Genomic DNA, 9,937 nt, shown 5'->3' with positions numbered 1-9,937 from the left:
TGATATAAGAAAAATCACATATTATTTAAATAAGGATCTAATAAGATTTTGTAAAAATTTAGGAAACATTTTGTTTTCATTATTCAATGTAAATATCCACATAAAAACATCTTTAAATATTAGAATTTTTACACTGCCCACAAGAGTAAACACACTAGATTGACACTTTCTGTACTCTGTTGCTCACTTGACAACTGTGCTGTGTAGATTAGACCAAAATTTGCAGAGTCCTTTCAGAACCATAATGCTGGGTTCTCACTGCAGAATTTTTGGGCAGAATTTCTGATGGAGCCGGCAGCGCTAGGACCAAGGAGACTGCATTGCTGCCCCCATATACTGGGTGGATCTTTTGGGAGATCTTCTCAGAAATGCATTGACATCTAAGGGTATGGCAATGTAATCCGCACGGTCCTAGTGCCACAGGCTCCAACTCCGTCAGAATTTGTGCCCAGAAATTCCACAGTGTGAACCTAGCCTTAGAGGGCAGGTAAATGAATGACAGCTCTATAGTATTTCTGGTGGGCTATCTAAAAAAGGTTAACAATGATATATACACACAGATACAGTTTGTTTTCATCTCCTTAGTCATCACTTGGTCTCTTCGGGAGAGGGCTATGCCTCACTACTGTAACAGTGTATGTAAAGGCAGACATAATCTTTATCTTGGCTTAAATTTGTTTCTAATATTTGAAAGTTGCATGCATTAGTGGGTGGACTGCGCCTTCTAGGTGCCATAAATACAGATGAGCAAATACAGATGAGCAGTAATGTATTTTAATAAGGTAAGGTTGGAGAGGATCTTGTCAGGTTGGCAACAAATAGACCCAAGCTACCCAAATGACACCTATACCCACGGTGTCGGACAAAGGCTAAGTAGAAAAAGAAATTTGGGTTCAGGGTCGAGAATAGTGAATCAAGTGAGATTTACTATTAAAATATTATATCATAATAATAATGTGCGTGGTGTCCTGTGACTCACTGGGCCCTTGTGGGTCAACAGGAACACCAGATTAATTAAAAAATAAGATAAAATGGCAAAATATAGTAAAACATATAGTAAACAATGTACATACTTATAATAAGTCAGTTCTGGATAAGATAATAGACAGTATACTGTGTTGTGGCTTTCTTCTATTCAGTGATCACTCTTTAAATATTGGATAGTATACAGCTCAGTTCAATATGCTATTATTGTCCAGGTATGGAAAATGTCAAGTCTGGGGCTCCTCGGTCCGGGGATGTGAGATACAGCGGAGTCTTCGTTAGGCTTTTTCCCTGTGTGTGCTGTGATAATACACATCAATGATAAGGGTGGGTGAATGGTACCTTACAGTGAGCGTTGGTCTTTCGTCCCGGCTCTCTTGGCAGAGAGAGCGCTGCTGGAGACTCGGCCGTCTCTCCAATTCGCAGCGCAGATGATGGTGGGCTCCCGTTAGGTGGACTGCAGTGCTTCTCCTGTACTTGGCGGTTACAGATCCCGGCGGCATCCTCATGTTAGGATAGTGTGCACTTTCATAGGTTGATTGACACATCGGGTGATGCCGATGTGTTAGAATGATGTCTTCCAAACTTGTGCTGTATCTCAATAATAAGGTTAGTGGCGGTCGCAAATATATTTTTCGGCTTGACGCTTTTCAGGACCCCCATAGGTCCTTACCTCAGCAGCTTAACATACATGCTTTTGGGGGTCATTCACTGTGGTATATATCTTAAACCCCTCCTCTTTGTGGATAACGTCACTTCCAGTTTAAAAAAGATAGCAACAGTGTGTCTGTTTGGAATTGTACTGATATTATATGGTTATATAAATGGGAGTAAATAAGTAATAATAATTACAAAAATAGATTGTACAGTTGGTTACTACGAATAATACATATATAAGAAATATATCAATAAAAAGTGCATGCATGTAAAATCATACACATGCATATATACTCCAATTAATATACGGTATTAATGTATGGCTCAGACTCCTAGCCCCATAAACGCCTGTATAGATCAATAGATCAATGTGCAGTAGTATTTGGGGTAAAGCATAATATAAATAGTTTCATAAAATTATAGATACAATGTGCATGTGTATGTATCACGTCTGTATACACGCTGGAATAGATGTGCAAGATAAAAAATTGGCAACAACATAAATAATAGAGATATGTAAACACTGTTCCATTTATGATATATGAACAGTAAGGGTCCTAGGGCACAGTCTATATACAATTGTAATGAATACCAAAGTCCTAAAAAAATACACCATACACTCCCATGTGCCCCAATGGCACCCATGGGGGAGTGTGTACTAATCCTGTCAAGGACAGGGGAACTCCATAAATGAATGTATACAGAGAAATTGGAGTTATAACACCACCTTAAGTATAAACGTATAAATCTTTATTGGAAATGTTTTACATAAAAAACATATAGATGCAAAAAAAGTGAAGTATTGCAATGGAAATCCAACACAAAAATATATCTGGCGCAGAGTAAGAATAATACATACAAATGAGTACATAGAAATTGTCCACACCCTATATATAGCAATCTATGGAATAATACAGTTTAGCCACTGTGGGCTATCCATACAAATGCTGCATAATAATGTATCAAGATTAGCTAGTAATATAGCCCAGAACTGGTATATAGCCAGGTCTGAGAGTGCATAGTGAAATACAATGATATTGGGGACAACATGTCTAAGTATTCAGTAAAAGTCAATGTGTAACCTACCCATGTGGAATAGCGATACCTCTTGAAAAAGGGAAACTGAAACGATCGTAGGGGTCAGTCGCAGAATTTGCTATCCCACATGGGTAGGTTACACATTGACTTTTACTGAATACTTAGACATGTTGTCCCCAATATCATTGTATTTCACTATGCACTCTCAGACCTGGCTATATACCAGTTCTGGGCTATATTACTAGCTAATCTTGATACATTATTATGCAGCATTTGTATGGATAGCCCACAGTGGCTAAACTGTATTATTCCATAGATTGCTATATATAGGGTGTGGACAATTTCTATGTACTCATTTGTATGTATTATTCTTACTCTGCGCCAGATATATTTTTGTGTTGGATTTCCATTGCAATACTTCACTTTTTTTGCATCTATATGTTTTTTATGTAAAACATTTCCAATAAAGATTTATACGTTTATACTTAAGGTGGTGTTATAACTCCAATTTCTCTGTATATATACATTTGTAGTAGCGTTTACATATCTCTATTTTTTATGTTGTTGCCATTTTTGCAATTATTATACAATATGATGCTATATACTATACATAGTTTTTCAGGCGCATCCAAGAGATCCCAATCTGAGTTTTATCTTGCATATCTATTCCAGAGTGTATACAGACAAGTGATACATACACATGCACATTATATCTATAATTGTATTAAACTACTTATCTATTTATATTATGCTTTACCCCAAATACTACTGCACATTGATTTATACAGGCGTTTATGAGGCTAAGAGTCTGAGCCATACATTAATACCGTATATAGATTGGAGTATATATGCATGTGTGTGATTTTCATGCATGCACTTTTTATTAATATATTTCTTATATATGTATTATTCGTAGTAACCAACTGTACAATCTATTTTTGTAATTATTCTTAGTTATTATTTACTCCCATTTATATACCATATGATATCAGTACTATTCAAAACTGACACATTGTTGCTTTCTTTTTTAAACTGGATGTTATCCACAAAGAGGAGGGGGTTTAAGATATATATATACCTCAGTTAATGACCCCCCAAAAGCATGTATGTTAAGCTGCTGAGGAAAGGACCTACGGGGGTCCTGAAACGAGTCCAGCCAAACAATATATTTGTGACCACCACTAACCTTATTATTGAGATACAGCACAAGTTTGGAACACATCTGTCTAACACATCGGCTTTACCCGATGTGTCAATCCACCTATGACAGCACGCGCTATCCTAACACAAGGACGCCGCCGAGATCTGTAACCACCGAGTACAGGAGAAGCACTGCAGTCCACCTAACGGGTAGCCCACTATCATCTGCACTGCGAATTGGAGAGATGGCCAAGTCTCCAGCAGCGCTCTCTCTGGCAAGAGAGCTGGGACATGGACAAAGACCAATGCTCACTGTAAGGTACCATTCACCCACCCTTATCATTGATGTGTATTACACAGGGAAAAAGCCTAACAGAGACTCCGCTGTATCTCACATCCCCGGACCGAGGAGCCCCAAACTTGACATTTTTCCGTACCTGGACAATTATAGCATATTGAACTGAGCTGTATACCATCCAATATTTAAAGAGTGATCACTGAATAGAATAAAGCCACAAGGCAGTATACTGTCTCTTATGTTATCCAGGACGGACTTATTATAAGTGTGACGTCACATTTTTTACTATATTTTCTACTATATTTTATGCAATTTTTTGCCATTTTATTTATCTTATATTTTAATTAATCTGGTGTTCCTGTTGACCCACAAGGGCCCAGTGAGTCACAGGACACAACGCACATTATTATTATGATATAATTTAATAATAAATCTACTTTGATTCAATATTCATGACCCTGAGCCCCAATTTATTTTTCTACTTAGTATTTTAATAATGTGTTTAATGTGTTCACTTTTTTTCCCTCTATTTTTTTAATTTTTTAGGTAGTACTACTACTTCCATCATGGAACAGACTGTTCCATTATGGGAGCAGCAGTACCTGTGCTAATAGACAGATCATCCCAGGTGTCACTCCAGACACCCGCTGAGATCATCTTGTATAATGTATAGATGTGGGCGGCTTTCTTGCATCTCTGCAATAGATAGAACGATAGCATTGGGTGTCAGGAGTGACACCCGCTGTGATCTGTCCTCAACTGTCCTCACTTCTGAAACCTGTTACGATCTGTCTATCAATGCAGGTACTACAGCTCCTAGCATGGAGCAGAGCATACTCCCTGTTGGGAGCAATAGTACCTGCAGGTAAGGAAAGATCACAACGGGTGTCTCTCCTGACACCCGCTGCAATCGTCCTGTATAATATATAGATGTGGGCAGCCGGCCGCACTGTAGTATGAATATATACCATATATATACCTACTATTCATATTTCCCGTAGAGAGCTGTGATTGGCTGGAACCATCTGGCCAAGCACAGCTCTCTGTGGAAAATATGAATAAGTGATGTGAATTCTATTCACATCACTGGCCGTCCAGAGTATAGTGTAGAGATGTGAGCACAGGAGAAAGCCTCTCCATCTCTGCAATAGAAAGGACAATCGCATCGGGTTTCAGGAGTGACACCCGGGGCGATCTGTCTATTAGTACAGGCTCTATAGTTCCCATCATGGAACAGTATGTTCCATGCTAGGAGTAGTAGTACTACCTAAAAAATAAAAAAAATAAAAATAGAGAAAAAAAGAAAAACACACATACACACACTTTATTAAACACTATATTAAAATACATTAATAATAAAAAACTAAATTGATTATAAAAAAATGCATTATTTTTACATTTAAATGGCTGCTTTCTACATTTTTATTATTGTCGGCTAAATTTTTATTTCCCTGCCTGCCTACATAAATTGATCCATATTTAAAAATTAACATAACATTTTTTTTTCTTTGTCTTTCAATTTCCAAGAGCAGGGATCAGAAAATTCAGCGCTCAATATTAAAAATGAGTGAGGAGTGCATTTCCTAATTTTTTTTTAAAGTTTTCGTTCTAAATCATTATGTTTATTTTCACTTTATTTTTTTAGCCCCATTTATTTTATTTTATTTTTTCGGGCATTTAGATGTGCTGCCATGAATAATTGTGGGGGTCAGAGATGAGCCGAAGACAGGGACATCAGTTATATGTATAATACAGTAGGGGAAAAAAGGCTGAGTTTCCCTAATTTACCAAAAATTTATAAATTTACAGAGTTCTTCTATAAGAAATTAAAGATACTTCAAATTGTAATTTGCGGAGGCAGATGGCCGGGACAATAATGTACGTATGTATTTAATGTAATTGTGAAGGACGATGTCATTGTAATTATACAATGTGAGCTGGTTTTAAATGACAAATTACTGCAAAACTCTTCTTGTAATTCCAATGTCTCTGCATGTGCAGGAAGACATGGATGGGAGCTATACTTTCAGTAGGATGGAAGGGACTTTTTTGTTGCTGTAAGCTGTAGCAGGGAACATGTAACCATGCATGTGGGATTACCTTTTTATGTATGTGAAAAATCTTTAAATTTTTATGTAGGGGATGATGGGAGTTGTAATTCTTGAATTCCAGTTGTCCACGCTTGCAATCACAGTGGTTGCAGTGGGGATCGTCAGGGAGTCACTGGGGCCGTATGAATGGAAGGAAGAAAGAAAGTTTTGAAATATACAGTAGCTACTCTAATTGGAGCAAGTTAAGGTTAATTGAATAATGAGACCACAGCCAATTAAGGTCAAATAGGTAATAGAACATCAAAGGAATGTAGGTCAAGTGGTTTGACCTTAATTGGCCGTGGCTTCATTATTCAATTAAGGTCTTTCCTATTTCCTGTTCTTCATTCATCTGTCTTCTGTGGGAGCAAAAACAATAAATATATTAGATTTATATATCTATATATATGCCCCTCCCCTATTTCACAGGCGGTGGTTTGGATTGATAGTGGATCCAACATGTCACCCAGTAAGAGGCTGTATGCCCAGCAGAGGTGAGTTATTGTTATGGTTCCATCCAATATGAGGCCACCTCCGCGTGGTGGATGGGGGGGGGGGGGGTACACGTTTTGATCAAAAAGTGCGCTAAGAGCCTCCATTTTGTTGACCAAGTGTGCTGCTGCCATTTTCTTTTTTTACACATATATATATATATATATATATATATATATTAAGAGATATATATATTTATATATTTATATATATATATATATATATGTATATGACAAATATATATATATATATATATATATAATCGAATGTGAAAGTTTACATCTACATCAGCGGAAAAAAAAATATACATATATATATCTCTTTAAAAAAAAATATATATATATATATACACATATATATATATATCTATAGAGATGTCTAAATATATGTATAGCTATATATATCTGGATTGCTGTATTATATTATGTGTCTCCTTAGTCTTCTCATGCATTCCATCTGCATTTCTGTATTATATTATTGTGGAGCCTTATCCTGTTTTATACCCTCATATTTTATTTTGACATTATTTTGAGTCTATCAACTCACCTTATTCACCTTTTTTCATAGTTTCTCTTTCATGTCCAGTTTGGATAGATTATAACAACAACTTACCATGTACTCCATGTTAATACGGATATAAGACCTTCAATACTGAACAACTCTGTATATGGATTCATCAGTATATACGTAAATGCACATTATTTTACGGTGATTCCTGTTATTAAATATGTACTAGTAATATCCTTGACCATGCATTACTAGATATCTATTTTCTGATTTTGTTTATTTGTTTACACTGTTTATACATAGGAGGAAGGTCCTATGTGGACCGAAACGTAACATGTATTATGCGATTACTAAATTTGCACTGATATAACTCTACTTACGGTGTGCCAAGTATTTTCTCATATATATATATATATATATATATACACACACACACATATATATATATATATATATATATATGTACACAGATTAGTTAGTAGCAGCCGTATTAGTCCAGTGATGCAAAAAGCAAATATGCTTATGACTTGATAAAGGGAGGAATCCCGAAAGCTTGTCTCTACATAATCTTGTTAGTCCAATAAAAAAGGTATTACAAGATACTGCAACTACCGATGATTTTGCTTTTTATATATATACACATATATATACATACATATATGTATGATCAATATATATATATATATATATATATATATATATATACATACATACAGTACAGACCAAAAGTTTGGACACACCTTCTCATTCAAAGAGTTTTCTTTATTTTCATGACTATAAAAATTGTAGATTCACACTGAAGGCATCAAAACTATGAATTAACACATGTGGAATTATAGACATAACAAAAAAAGTGTGAAACTGAAAATATGTCATATTCTAGGTGGAAAGTGTCCCCAAGTGCAGTCACAAGTACCATCAAGAGCTACAAGGAAACTGGCTCACATGCAGACCACCCCAGGAAAGGAAGACCAAGAGTCACCTCTGCTGCGGAGGATAAGTTCATCCGAGTCACCAGCCTCAGAAATCGCAGCAGCTCATATTAGAGACCAGGTCAATGCCACACAGAGTTCTAGCAGCAGACACATCTCTAGAACCACTATTAAGAGGAGACTGTGTGAATCCGGCCTTCATGGTAGAATATCTGCTAGGAGACCACTGCTAAGGACAGGCAACAAGCAGAAGAGACTTGTTTGGGCTAAAGAATACAATGAATGGACATTAGACCAGTGGAAATCTGTGCTTTGGTCTGATGAGTGCAAATGTGAGATCTTTGGTTCCAACCGTGGCTTTGTGCGACGCAGAGAAGGTGAATGGATGGACTCTACATGCCTGGTTCCCACCGTGAAGCATGGAGGAGGAGGTGTGATGGTGTGGGGGTGCTTTGCTCGTGACACTGTTGGGGATTTATTCAAAATTGAAGGCATACTGAACCAGCATGGCTACCACAGCATCTTGCAGCAGCATGCTATTCCATCCGGTTTGCGTTTAGTTGGACCATCATTTATTTTTCAACAGGACAATGACCCCAAACACACCTCCAGGCTGTGTAAGGCCTATTTGACCAAGAAGAGTGATGGGGTGCTGCGCCAGCTGACCTAGCCTTCACAGTCACCAGACCTGAACCCAATGAAGGCGAAAGGGCCAACAAGTGCTAAGCATCTCTGGGAACTCCTTCAAGACTGTTGGAAGACCATTTCAGGTGACTACCTCTTGAAGCTCATCAAGAGAATGCCAAGAGTGTGCAAAGCAGTAATCAAAGCAAAAGGTGGCTACTTTGAAGAACCTAGAATATGACATATTTTCAGTTGTTTCACACTTTTTTGTTGTCTAAAATTCCACATGTGTTAATTCATAGTTTTGATGCCTTCAGTGTGAATCTACAATTTTCATGAAAATAAAGAAAACTCTTTGAATGAGAAGGTGTGTCCAAACTTTTGGTCTGTACTGTATATATATATATATATATATATATATATATATATATACACAGTGCATAGTGAAAGTATTTGGCCCCTTGAACTTTTCGACCTTTTGCCACATTTCAGGCTTCAAACATGAAGTTATAAAACTGTCATTTTTTCTGAAGAATCAACAAGTGGGACACAATCATGAAGTGGAACGAAATTTATTGGATATTTCAAACTTTGTTAACAAATAAAAAACTAAAAAATTGGGCATGCAAAATGATTCAGCCCCTTTACTTTCAGTGCAGTAAACTCAATGTTTGATCCAATGTTGACCTAAATGACTAATGATGATAAATAGAATCCAACTGTGTTTAATCAAGTCTCCGTATAAATGCATCTGCACTGTGATAGTCTCAGAGGTCCGTTTAAAGCACAGAGAGCATCATGAAGAACAAGGAACACACCAGGCAGGTCCGAGATACTGTTGTGGAGAAGTTTAAAGCCGGATTTGGAAACAAAAAGATTTACCAAGCTTTAAACATCGCAAGGAGCACTATGCAAGTGATAATACTGAAATGGAAGGAGTATCAGACCGCTGCAAATCTACGAAGACCTGGCCGTCCCTCTAAACTTTCAGCTCATGCAAGGAGAAGACTGATCAGAGATGTAGCCAAGAGGCCCATGATTACTCTGGATGAACTGCAGAGATCTACAGCTGAGGTGGGAGACTCTGTCCATAGGACAACAATCAGTCGTATACTGCACAAATCTGGCCTTTATTGGAAGAGTGGCAAGAAGAAAGCCATTTCTTAAAGATATCC

The sequence above is a fragment of the Hyla sarda genome, chromosome 11 (assembly GCF_029499605.1).
Source record: "Hyla sarda isolate aHylSar1 chromosome 11, aHylSar1.hap1, whole genome shotgun sequence".
In the NCBI taxonomy this organism is placed as follows: domain Eukaryota; kingdom Metazoa; phylum Chordata; class Amphibia; order Anura; family Hylidae; genus Hyla; species Hyla sarda.
The sequence above is the reverse complement of the archived record's forward strand: the minus strand, read 5'-3'. Positions refer to the sequence as shown.